Below are 14282 nucleotides of genomic sequence, written 5' to 3'. Positions count from 1 at the left end.
CTGTGATTCATTCCCCAAATGGCAGCCAACAGCCAGATCTGAGATAATCCAAAGCCAGGAACCAGGAGCTTCTTTGGGTCTTTGGGTCTCCCATGAAAGCACAGTGTCCCAAGGACTGGAGCCATCCTCTACTGGTTTTCCAGGTCATGAGCTGGATCACAAGTGGGGAAGCTAGAACACCAACTGGCACCCGTAAAGGATATTGACGCTACAGGTAGAGGATTAGCTTGCTGCACCACTATACCAGCCCCATTTTGCAACAATTAAATCAGATGATGTTATTTAAACTGATGAAAGTGCTTCATAAAGTGAAGTGTAAATAGGTTATGATTATTTTCTCTATCTAATGAGCATTTTTTATTTAGTAAAAAATAGTGATGAAACATGAACTATGGGATCTTTCTATGAAGTGAACAGGGAGGAGGGGTAGTCTCAGGATTAGCCAGCCTGCTATTTATATATGATTACTAAAATTATGAAAGCTTTCAACACAATGACCACAGCTAGGATTATAGCCTCATATGGTAGAGCTTTTTCCCACTGTCTTTCTTGGTGTTCATTTTAAAATGCTTTCATTTATTTTAACCTTATTTGAAAATTGGAGAGAGATATAGAGAAATATTTCAACCAATGATTCCCTCCCCAAATGGCCACAGCATCCAAGATTGGGCCGCAGCCAATGCCAACAGCACAAAGCTCCATTCAGGCCTCACGTTAGTGAACAGGGATCCGCATATTTAAGATATCACCTGCTGTTGCCCATTGCATGCATCGGCAGGAAGCTACATTAGAAACGGTAGAGTTAGGACTGGAAGCAGGGACTACAACAAGGGATATGGCCATACCAAGCAGTAACTTAACCACTACATTGCAGACACCCATCCTCAAGTTCATTATTAAAAGAGTGTGTGATTAGGAAAAAACATAGGTGTTCTCTAGGAAATTATGTCAAATAATTTGAAATAATCTATAGTTATTCCTTTTACACTGAGAGTATAAATGAAAAAAACACACTAACTTTTACTAATTTGTGGAATTTTCTTATTTTGGAAGTTTTTGTTTATAAATTAAAAATATATATATATTTTGAGGGCCTGGCGTGATAGCCTTGAATGCGCCAGGATCCCATATAGGTGCTGGTTCTAATCCCGGCAGGTCCACTTCCCATCCAGCTCCCTGCTTGTGGCCTGGGAAAGCAGACAAGGATGGCCCAAGGCCTGGGACCCTGCACTGGTGTGAGAGACCTGGAGGAAGTTCCTGGCTCCTGGCTTCGGATCAGTGCAGCACCAGCCGTTGCGGTCACTTGGGGAGTGAATCATCAGACAGAAAATCTTCCTCTCTCTGCTCCTCTCTGTATATCTGACTTTGTAATGAAAATGAATAAATCTTTTATATATACACATATATATATTAATCTCTATGTATAGGAAACTATATGTGTATATATATATAGCTCATATATATATATAACAAAATAAACAAATAGAAGTTTTTCTGATGTTTTGTGTTAATAGGTAAGGTTTAAATGGTTACAAAAGGAATGAATTTGGTAAACACAGGCTAGGCACCCTCTGAAAGGCAGAAAAAAGGTATGTTCAGGGCTGACCTGTTAGCCTGGGGTGGGGGGGAAGTCCTCACCTTACATGCACCAGAATCCCACATGGGCACCAGTTCGTGTCCCAGCAATTCCACTTCCCATTCAGCTCCCTACTTGTGGCCTGGGAAAGGCAGTTTTGGACAGACCAAAGCCTTGGAACCCTGTACATAGGAGATCCAGAAGAAGCTCTTGGCTCCTGGTTTTGGATCAGTTCAGCTCTGGCTGCTGTGGTCACTTGAGGAGCAAATCATCGGATGGAAGATCTTCCTCTCTGTCTCTCCTTCTCTCTGTATATGTGACTTTCCAATAAAAATAAATACATTTTTTTGAAAAAATGTATGGCCAACTCAAGACCCCTGCTATCTGGCTTATTTACTCTAAATCAGTTGGAAATAGTACAAAATCATGTGTTGCAGTGTGATACTTCTAACTGAACTACCAGCTAACCATAGCTAGATTTTCAAATGTAATAACTATATAATTGCTTTCAATGAAAAAATTTCATAAGATAACAACTACTTTTGTTCTGCAGAGTAACAGATTCCTAGAATTTAGAATTCAGTGGCTGCTCATTGATAATAATGGTTGGGTGGAATGTGTTGACTGAACAAGCAACTATAATATATCTTGTGTTTTATATAAGTTGATCAAAACATAGACTTTACACTTCAGTGATTTGAAAACCATGTGGCTAGAGAGACAGACTTTCATAAAAACATAGGATAACGTGGAGTAAGTACCATGGTACAAATCACGGTGCTCCAAGAACTTAAAGTTTTGTTTTGCTATCTTACTTTCACATTAGAAACACCTGAGGATCTTTTGAAGTACTGTAAGTGTTACAGATCAAATAAATCTGAGCAAGTAGGACCAAGATACCGTGTGTTTTAAAATCTGCCCTAGGTGATTCTAACATGCAGCTGTGGCTGAGAGCTGTGAGCAGAAAAAAAGAAAAAAAGAAAAATCATAATAAGTATAAATGAGTTAACACAGAAATAAAGTAAATATTTCTCAGATAAAGTAATATTCTGGACCAGTCTGTCATTATGATTCACCAATCCTAGAAATCTGTCCCATACTTTCCCCCATCTGTATTTCCAACAAAAATGTCTCTTTTCCAAGAAGTGTGAAATACTCCCCTCCATGCATTGTTCTTTCCAATTCTGTCAAGTTCTGAATCTTCAGGACTTAGGGAGTCAGCAGAGTCTTGACTGTTAGATCACACCTCACTTGGAGTAAAACAGAAAGAAAACGGAAAACCTGGACCTTGTGACTCCCTAGTAAGCAAATGATCTGATATCTCTTTTTAATTTGGAGTTTTCACTTATGGTTGTACCAAAGGGTCTGGAGTTTCATAATGTAACAAAGGTTGGCATAATCTGAGAAGCCAAGATATTATTTTGATCTGTTCTAAGTTTCAATCATGTTGACACTTTTGTTAACTTACATTCTGCTATTTTTAATTAGAACTATAACTATACAATCTGTCCCACCCTACTGGATTGAAAAACAGTAGTATTCTTTATCTAATGTTTCTCAATTTCCAACCCAAATCAAGTTGAAGGATTTATTTTCACCTTCTTCTTACACGTAGCACTAAATAGTGTGATACCAAAGTCATACCTATTGAAAACAACGTACTTAAGTATGTGAGACGAGAATTTTCTTAAGATCTCTTTCTTAAAATGGACTGTGTAGTTATTAATGTTTTGAAAGGCTGCTTTCCTATAAATCTATTTTTACACAACATACTGAATAATCAGAAATATCCCTTCTTTTGCCCAAGATCTTCCTTTTGTCTGTAAAGCCTTGAGTTCAAAGTTAACTGATTTATTTGTATGAAGTATTGTTTTGCCATAGGCAACAGCAATAGAAAGATTTTGCTGAAAAAAAAAATACTAGTGAAGTACAGGTAGAAACAATGTGGTCACTAATATGTAGACTAAAAGTCCAAACCTTAATATCCATTGTAGAGGAAAGAGCATCTTGGAGTAGGTTCTGCCAGGAGTTACATGCATGCGATAGGACATAGTATTCACTAAGCTTCTGTAAAGTGAAGTGATCAGGCTGATATATAAAAAAACCTCCTTCTAACACTCGTGCTATTTCAAGGTCAACATATTAGCCACACCCTCAAAACATACCCAAAACAAGCAAGAGAACATCTGAAGTAGAAAAAAAAAAAACTGCTCATTACCCTAGCGCTTCCAATCTTACAGATTCCAAAATTAAATAAAATGTGTCTGAAGTTATCTCACCACACCACATTTGGATAGTTACAGTTATATGTCACTTGACATCATAACTACTTGATCAATTTATAAAGAATTCTGGAACTTGGTGAGTTTTTAAATTAAGGCTTTTGTATATACGCTCATTATATATGCACAAATATATATATATAAATACAATATATGTATGGAATTTTTCATAAGTGTAGGGAAGCGTAAGCACTTCACCGGTCCCAGAGAATCTCCTACATATCCATTGTTCATGTAAATGAAAGGAAAACAGCACATATGCCTTCTTTCTCTGCATAAAGAGGACTGAGTGGAGATAAAATGAACAGGTTGCTAGGCAAATGAAGGAAACAAACAAAAGGTACTGTTTTGGGTCCCATCATACTTATTCACAAACTATGAATCAATGGACAAAAGAGGCTTGAGTGGAATGACAGGAAATGTTGTTCCCAAAGAGAACATGATTTGAGGCACACTACCAATGAACCCAACAAGTGTATTACATTCAAATGTATATTCACAGTTCTAACCAAAGTCTGAGAGAATTCATGGTCACCATTGTCTATAAACTCAGGAAAGATCATTCTGTAAGTGGCATAAACTACTGTCTCTATCCATGTACATCTCATAGATCCTTTTCCTCCATTAATGAGGTTTTAAATATTACCTACAGGATCTATAAACTCCTTGCTCCATGCCCTGCGTAACCAGGTGCTTCAGGAGCCTCAGACTTGTTCATGAATCGGCTGAGTAGAAAAGGAACATATCATGCATTTGATTGGCATGGTGAATTATATTATTAAACCAACCCTGGGTATGGATGATGGCAGGTCCAAAGGAGAATTAAAATCACCCAGGTCTTCCCCATAGCTCAGAAGGGCCACAAAGGACTTAGCTGATTATAAGGTTAGAAATTATGTTTTCAAGTTCCCATCTGGAGGCATGTTTGTTTCTTGCTGTGTTAAGTTTGCTTCTGAGTTCTTCAATAGACTGTTTTTGAAAGGGTACGTCTGAAACAAATGCCTCTGTCTTTAGGACTTGAAAAAAAAAATCATTGGAAACAATGTAAGGATATAAATGTCTGTGCCCACAGCCAAGATAAAAAATGCAAAGTCTGGGCCACCTTGCCTTTAATTTTCTAACTGCTGTTTTGTAAGGCTGTGTCATGCTTCTCAGTTCAAACACGGTTTGGCTTTTTATTATTCATGGACCTTTTTCTCAGTCAGTGGTGTTGAATAATAAAACAGCCCAGGATCAAATGGGCCAATTCTCCACGCCTGACACCAACTGCTACTGTTCGCTGGGCTCTGCCAAGCGTTGCCTCTGATAATGAGTGGGATTTGGTTAAACAGTAAATTAATGAATAATGAAATATCCAGGTTGATCAGTTAGAGAGCACGCTTGCTTTGCCCTGGGCTAAATGCTTGGGGCAGAAATTACTCTCAAACGGCACTTGCCTGGCTGCTGGTCTGGATAACTATTTTACAGCCTATTGCTTGACAGAATGGTAGGGAGGAGGGAGTCAGTGGGGAAGAGGGAAGGAAGGACAGGGTTATTAACAGCAACCAAAAAGAGAGAAAGAGGGGAAGAATAACCTAGTTATCACCTTGTAGACTTCTAAAATGCATGTGTGAAAACAAAGTCACAAATATGAACTGGAGAAGCTGAAGAAGTCAGATTCCAAAATTCCCAACACATGTTTGACATCAAGAAGAAATGATGAGTGAAAACAGTCTTCTGTGTGTGCCTGTGCACGTGTGTGATTAAATGTAGAGCGATCTAAATGCAAACTCATGTTGCTTTGTACAGATTTAAGTGATGACATGCAGGGAAGACATCTAGTATCCAGTTGGCAGGAAAATTCCATTCTCATTCTAAGGGTTCATGGTCTGGTTCCTAGATACATCCCCTTCTATAAATTTTAGAACATTACAAATAGAATGGCTTTTCCAAAAGACCTCCATTAGGTAATAAATAAATAAATAAATAAATAAATAAATAAATAAATAAGTAAATAAATAAATAAATAAATTTCCTTGCAAATTATGATCCAAGGGATATATAGAGTTATAGATCCAGTGATAACAAGACAAAGATGCTTTATCACTTTTAAACCTTAACTTCATTCTAGTTTTAAATAGTGTAGCTCACCATCCCTATTGGCACCAACTCCTGTCCCAGCTTCTCCATTTTTGATCCAGCTCCCTGTTAGTGTATCCAGGAAAGCAATGTAGGATGGCCCAAATCCTTGGGTCAGTTGGCAGACCCAGAGGAAGTTCCTGATTCCAGACTTGGACTGACCCAGCCCCAGGATTTGCAGTTGCTTTGAAAATGAATAAGTGAATGGAAGATTTTTATTCTCTCTCTCCTCCTTCTCTCTCTGTAACTTTGCTTTTCAATTAAAAGAACAAATCTTTTAAAAGGATTAAAAAGTAAATTGTTACATAATTTCATGAATGTATCAGGAATTCTCAAAACGTTCATGTAAAATACATGTCATTGAAAAAGCTATGCATGGATTTCAAATCTTTCCAAAATAAACTTATTTTTAAATTCTGCCTTTCATAAGGCTTTTGAAAACCTTGTAGGTTTGCTCACTTAAGGTCAGATGTCTGTCATAAGAAAAAAAAAACTTTGGATCATCAAAAAGAGACAACACAGTGCCAGGAGGACAACATGTACTGAGAAAACATGTAACTTCATTCTTGATCTTTGCTTTAGAGATAAATTTCTCTAATTAATTATCTCTGGAATATCTTAGTATTTCAAATCTTTGATCCCTTCAAAGGAACTCGTGTTTGTTGGACTTCACAGTGTTGCACACTGAAGACTGAACCTTTTTAATAAATTGATCAACAAGCAGTGGGTGTTTGGGTTCTGCTAAATTATTTGGGCTGACTTAATTTAGGGTTTGCTTCCAAGTAAAAGAAAAAGTGCTTTTACAAAACTGTTGCAAAAGTGTCATAACATCAAAAATGCATGGGGGCAGTGCATTGGTTCAACTAGTTAATTCTCCACCTCCAAGCACCAGGATCGCATATGGGTGCTGCTTCGCGTCCCAGCTGCTCCAATTCCTATCTAGCACCCTCCTTGTGGTCTGGGAAAGCAGTGGAAGATGACCCAACATCTTGGGACCCTTCATCTGTGTGGGTGACCTGGAAAAAGCTGCTGGTTCCTGGGTACGAATGGAGCTCAGCTCTGACCATTGCAGCCAATTGAGGAGAGATCAAGAGGATGAAAGGTGTTTTTCTCTTAAATATGCCTTTCCAATAAAAATAAATAAATATTTGGCCCAGCGCAGTGGCCTAGTGGCTAAATGCTCACTCACCTTGTATCTGATAGGCTTCCATACAGGCAACCATTCATGTCCTGGCTGCTATACTTCCCATCCAGCTCCTTGATTGTGGCCTGGGAAAGCAGTAGAGGATGACCCAAAGCTTGGGACCCTGCATCTGCGTGGGACACCCAGAACAATTTCCTGGCTCCTGGCTTCGGATCGACTCAGCTCTGGCCATTGTAGCCTCTTGGGGAGTAAACCAGAGCATGGAAAATCCTTCTCTTTGTCTCTCCTTCTCTCTGTAAATCTACCTCTGAAATGAAAAATAAGTAAATCTTTTTAAAACTACATACCCAGATAAAATTCTTTAACAATAAAAATGCCTGCAAAGGAATGAAAATGGTGAAGGAACAAAGAAAACCACCCAGAGAATCAGGGTCCATGATGATGACCCTCCGGCCATCCCTCAGGTCCTGCGAGGCACTAAGGCTTAGGGGATATTAGTCCTCCAGTTTCTGCCTACAAAGCAGTGTCATAGACGGACACCCACCCACTTCCAAACAAAACTAAAATGTTCTAATTGCCTTTATCGCTTTCAGACATTGAATATAGATGTTCACTATTGAGAACTAAAGGAAGTGTGAAAGGTCACAGGGCTCCCTGTCAACTAGATCTTTCTTTGTGCTATTAGCCCCATTGTCTTGAATGGCCATCATCTATGAAGGGAAAAAAAAGAATATTTCTATTGAATATAGAAATGAAAGAAGTGCTCTGTGGACTCATTTTGCTAATAAGGCTCATACCTATAGCTTCTTTATCACCTCTCCAAAAACAAAGGGGAAAGTGTGTAAAAGTCTATTTAAAAAAAAGTAAGCCCTTCTTCTTGCCTCAAATGTTGATAGTTTCCTATCTTTAGGAACCTCTGGCACACAGACTGCTATCTTGAAGGCAAAGATCTAGGTGTGGGGAAGGAAGGGTTAGAGATTGGGAACTGAACAATCAAACATTATCTTTCTTTCTCTTTAACACGTGGATTTATTAAGGCTAAGGGAATTTGTAGTGCTGGCCAGCAACACCTCTTGTCTTTGTGTGTATGTGTGGTGGGATATTCGGAGTACCCTAAGGGTGTTGCTGTGTGCATGTCCATTAGCCCTGACTACAATCTTCCCAAAAGTTCTCTCTGGTGATCACTTGGCAGAATTATTTTTTTTTTCAGGGAAAAGAATCTATACACACAACTCATCCTGGTCCAACCCTGAGGTTGCAATGTCAACCACAGTACTGCCATTGTTTGTTTTGTGTGTTTTTGATGAAGGTTCGTGAATGGGGTGCTGGTATTTTGTTCCTCACTGAATTAAATTTCCTGGGCTCTCTCCCTAACTTTTGCCTGCCACTTTACAAACCTGAAACAAAAAGTGGTTCATCCACCCAGCTCAGTCCTCTCCTTGCATGCATAGGATGTGCACAGGTTAGTATCCTGGCTGCTCCACTTCCCTTCCAGTTCCCTGCTTGTAGCCTGGGAAAGCAATAAATCTTAGGGGAGAAAAAACAGCTTAAAAGTGAAACCCAGAGCTCAATAGAAACTACCTAAAATCCAATTTCCTCAGAAAGTCGGATCACGAAGTCGTATTCTCTTGGCTAGTGGGCCAGTGGGCCACACACCAGTCACTCAAGCAGTCTCTAACTCAGGTTCCCCGCCCTGCTGATGTGGTGAGCGCTCTATTCTCCTCCACCCAGTCCACGTAGCACCCCAGGCACACTTAGGAAGTCCCTACAGGATTTGGCTTGCCTGAGCCGCTTGTCCAGTCCCAGAGCGGCTCCTCTTCCCACGCTTCTATATCCCACTACTCAAGTGCCAGCTGCTTTTCCCCGGTCTGTCATGATTGTACCAAGGGAGACATTTGGCAGTTAAGGGGGGTGGGGGGCACAAATTTGACATTCCCCACCTCCCACTATACAATGATGTGCAGTGGTTATCACTCCTTTCCCAGTTAAATGGCTCTAACCACCCACTCCCCCGAAACGGCGTGGCTAGTATCTGTGCAAAGAGGTATGTCTCAGAAGTTAGCACATCATGGTACAGCTGACTGTGAAGGCTGCCCTGCGTGCGGCCTGGGCAAGCCATGCTTTGCTACGTCCATTGGCCATTATGCAACTTTAAAAAGAAAATTAAAAAGGTGAAGAGCATTTTTATGCAGAGACCTATCTACAGAGCAAGTGTGACTCCCTATTTGGGTCTGGACGCCTCCTGCTTAAGTCATCTCCAGAAGCCCCTTTGGAGAGCAGGGGAAAGGCAGAAAGCAGGGTGGAGAGGGACGAGTAAGTTTCCAACAAGTGGGTGAAAAATCGCGGCCTGACCAGGCCAGCCTGTGACCAGCGTTGAACTGGTGGAACAAAACAGTTCCCTCAATTTCCGTTGATGAGATCTACGAAAATAACATAGAAATACTACTGCGCCGCAGCCGCAGCCTTTTACAAGCCCTGCACCCTGATCGCGAGGGCGCTCCCAGGCAGTGCCGGAACGACGCTGCCGGCCCTTGGACAGGCGCGGGGTCTGCGGGAACGCCCAGAGGAGCCTCCGAGCTTGGCAGGATGCTTTCCCACCCCCATTCCCACCCCTGTACCGCGGCCCGTTTTCTATCACCCAGCTGGGCAATCCTGGGGAGTGAGCGCTATTGAGGGTTAGCTACGGGTGAGGCAAGCGTTGACCCCTGCGCGCAGACCCAGACGGCGCGCACGTGGTACATGGCCTTGGGTTTGCCGCCCGCGGTGTGAGTGTAGCTTCGCCTGGATCCTGTCTGCAAAGGAGTGTAGGTGATTTTGCATCCTGGAAATCTGAGACCTGAGGGAAGGGGCATGGAGGGATCCGAGCCAGGTCGGTGGGCGTGAAGAGATGTTTGACCTCATCTTTCAGGAAGCTCGTGAGGTTATTTATGAGGCTGGATGTTAAAGTAGAGACTGCCAGGGAAGTGAAAAAGGAGTTCACCCCGAGCTATGAGAGAGAAGATACAGACGCAAGAATGCTGTTTATGACCGTATAAATCAACGCGGAGCTTGTGATGGGGAATAGAGTTTGGGATACAAACAAGGAAACAAAGTCTAGAGGGGAAAGAAAAAAAAAATGAGTTGTCACCTTCCATTGTCCCTGCCCCCACCCTGCCTCGCTTCACCTGTGCAAAGTTTCTCTGGTCCCAAGAGGCCAGGATCAAGCGGACAGGTGGGCAAGCGTAGGTCGCGTGGGCTTGAGTCTTCCCCAAGTTCATACTAGGATCCTTGGAGGACGGGGGAGTGGGGGGGGAGGATACATGTAAATAAAAAACTTGGAAGATTTACGGAAAGGAGTTCAATTTTATAGGACTGTATTTACAGAGCCGGCGCTGTCTCATTTATAAATAGATTAACGGGAAGCAAAAATTAATGGACTTGTGAGCCGCAGTTCAATTTCTGAGGCTTCAACACAACTGACAACTGCTCTCCCTAGCCCCAGCTTGGAAAGCAGCTTGGGCCAGGGAACCATGAGCGGCCCCAGGAAGAACCTCTCCCCTCTGGGTCAGCCATCCTCTCATATCTCTTGGTTCTGGCGCCAGGGGTCTCTGCGGAAAGAACCTAAGGGGCTGCCAATTGCAATAAAGAAAACGGAGGCGGCCTCATTAAAAACAAAACAAAAATCCCGATGTCCTCTTAGCACTATTCTTACTGGAACTGTCAGTCCACAAATAACAGCCAGTGGTGGAAATCTGGGGTGTAGTGAGTCATGCACTTTTACTCCCTGCTAGTTTCAACAGCAGCAGAGGCACAGACACAGCTCCTCCACAGATACCCAGGGACCTCTTAGTGGACAGGTCAAAGGTTGGATGTTCTAGCTATAACTCTATTCTTATGCCCTCCATAGACTCCATCTAATGGTGGCAAAAGGACTGGGCTAGAGTGCTGTGAGAAGCAGCTCCAGGTAGTGTTGTCAAGGAAGGATATCTCCAGCTTTCAACTTCTTTTCTTCTTCCTTTTAGATTCTTCCTTCCGGGTCATCCTTCCAGTTTCCTTTCCTTACAGTTGGAGGCCTTAATGACACTGAATTTTACCTGATAATGGTAATTATCTAGAACCTTCTCCTCACCAAAATGAGATGGGTAAGCGTGAGGTGGTCTGCAGTTCACCTGTGAGATAATCTATTATAGGTTCATTTCTGCAGGGTTAATGCTACAATCTTCTGCAGAAAAAGCTTACTGTACATGCTATAAGTTATGAAAATAATCCCTTGATATAACGCCAGTGATAACTAACCCCACACTCTCTGTAAAACACAAGGGAAGGAAGCTTGGTATAAGAATCTGAACCAGAGACATATGTAGGCTTTATGTATTTTTTTCTCCTGGCTAACAGGATTGCATGCCCTCAGAGTCACTCTCCCCTCTTCCCTTGTTTTCTTGCTTCTACTTCCCTTACTTTTGTTTGTTTGTTTGCTTTCTTTGGTTCCATCGTTTATAGATCTAGCTGTGATACCCCAATTTTATTAAACAGGCGAGACAAAGGCAGGAAGGCTCATCTCAAGTAAAACAGACTCTATTGTCCTTCCTGCCTTATCCCTATAGGAAAGTCCAACCGAAAAAGATTGACCTAAAAAGCAAAAAAAAAAATTGCTACAAGGTCAACAAGGTTTAACATTTCTGATTCCCCTAAAATACATATGCAAGATGCTATTGCTGGAGTGTGTGTGTGTGTGTGTGTGTGTGTGTGTGTGTGTGCTTTCGAATTGAATTCAGCAAGACTGAGAAGGGAAAGATCTTAGGAGGTCCACATTATCCAGATAGACCTTAGGGCCCCAAAAGAAATAGTGACTCATCAAATTGTATGACATCTTGGATAACTTTCCTTTCCTGACCTCAGGGAAGACACCCAAGTCTTAGCACAGAATACAGATTGAGACGGTGTTTGATCCTTGCAGCCCATAACAGCTCGGCCACAGCCCATTAACCCAAGGGAGAAAGGCTGGCTTCTCTGAGATGTCTCCGAAGTTAAAGAGACAGATTCCTAAGTCATGTCCACCTCTTTCTTTTTCCTGACCAAGGGAGTGTTCTCCCCTTTTGTTCATGTAGGATTCAGTTCTGCAATTGTCAGTTACTTCTCCTGCTTCCAAGACCTGGGATACAGAGGTCTACCCCTAGACCTGCACATTTCACTCCTTTTCTTTCTAGGAACCCTGCATCAGAATGAGGCCCCATTTGCAGTGGCCAGGTAGTGTTATCTGTGACTTGGCCTCAAAGTTCTTCAGTTACCTGAGTAATAAATTCTATCACTGGTTTGCAAAGGGCCAAATACACCAAAAGATGCAGAGAACATGAGCTTTTATTGCAAATTTGTTTAGAAAAAGGAGGAAAGTGTCATTTGGGAGCTTGAAGAAATAGAAAATAATTCCTAGTGATAATAAAAGTGTTCATTTTTCTTAAGAAGCAAAACTGTCATGGCCGTTTTAAGGAAAAATTCTGCATTATCTCAGAGAGGGGAAACAAAAAGGGAAAGAAGTTTCTTGTTATAATTTTCTCTCTGCAGAATCCATATTCAAGGAATTGAAGATGAAAACAACAAAAACACAACAATCTCTTTATTTATGTAAATCAGATCAACACTGGACAATTAAACCAATTTCTACCCATTATCATAACAGCTTGTCTATAAAGAACAGAAAAGTTCAGATAGGATTCTACCTAGAGTCAAGGGGTTTTTTAAACCACCCATTCACAAAGGTATAGATTCACAGATAAATAATCCCAAACTACTTGCTCGCCATATTTACACAATCCCGTTAAATTAAGCATAAATAAATATATACAAACTGAACACGGATACCCTCCAGAGCTCTTCTTATGAAGAGCCAATAGATTGATATTTCTCAATTGTGTGGCAAAAACAATGCTTATGACTTAGAGGCTAACTCAAAACAGGAGTTTATTTGGGCATAAAAAAAAGAATCCGATTCATTCTATTTTTGGTAAAGGAAACGAATTTTAGTATTTCTTAAAAAAAAAAAAACTCCAACAATGAAATACACATCGGCAAGGGAGGGGGAACTCTATTTGGGCTCTTGAGGCAAAAGAAGGTTTAAGGTTATTCTTTCCCTTCCGTATAATGTATCACAAGTACAGGATATCAGATGTGATGACGCATTCTCTATAAACATTCATAACTAGGAACGCATTGTACCCGAGGAACAGTGTGTAGATAAGGTGGGGGTTTGGAGTTTTCCGTTCGACCAAAGTTTTCATAGGACACATAATAATTGCTGGAGATAAAGTAGTTTTCTTTGGCCAAAGAAAGTAAAAATTAGGTCTTTGGATGCCTTGTAGGCTCTTCACGTGGGGGCGGAGAGAGTTAAGGATGCAGAGGCCAGAAACGAGAAAATGCAAAATATTTGGGGGTAAGAAGGGAAAGTTGCCTTCCCCGCTGGGGAAGAAGGTAAAGATCAGAATCCTCACCCAGAACAGCACTTTCCTGCTGCCCTGAGGCCCACAGCACCGGTGCCAGAAGGCAGAGCTGGGCAGAGCAAGGCCTGGAGATGTTTAGAACCTCCAAGGAAACTTGAGCAGCAACAGAGCGCGAGGACAGCAGCGGCCACATCCTGCCTCCTGCTTTCTATCTTTAGCTGTTTCGGTTTAGGACAGAGCGTTGAGGAGGCAGCTTGTGAGCCAGGATAAAATGTCGCAAGAGTGCAAGGGGTGGGGAAGAGTTGCAATTCACCTGTTTGGTTTGAAAACAAAGCTCAAAGGGGATTGCCTTCAACGTTTCCCTTGACTTAAAAGGTAAACTCTTAGGTTAATCCTACTGTTTATTGATTTATAGGCCCAAGGAAACCAAATCTTTTAATAACTCAATTATCAGACATAGCGGGTCTGGTTAATGAAAATGAAAGCAAGGGAGCGGGGGAGGGGGCGGCTAGTGTCCTGCAGAGAGGCGGTAAGAGAAGCTTGAGGGCAGTGGGCTGCTCGACACGGATGGTGGTGGGGTGGACGGAGGAGGTGCACCCGGGGGCTCTCTCTGGCTGGAAGGGGCAAGGGAGGAACGCACGGCTGAGGTCGTAGGGCCCAGAAGAGAACCTGCAGAGCCAATTACGGTCATTCCCATCCATCTCCCCCTTTAGGAACGCAAAGGCGGGGAGAGTTTCCGTCCAGCGGTC

Source organism: Ochotona curzoniae, unplaced genomic scaffold (assembly GCF_017591425.1).
Source record: "Ochotona curzoniae isolate NIBS_2020 unplaced genomic scaffold, NIBS_Ocur_1.0 contig_3819, whole genome shotgun sequence".
Classification (NCBI taxonomy): Eukaryota; Metazoa; Chordata; class Mammalia; order Lagomorpha; family Ochotonidae; genus Ochotona; species Ochotona curzoniae.
This window is presented reverse-complemented; position numbering follows the sequence as displayed.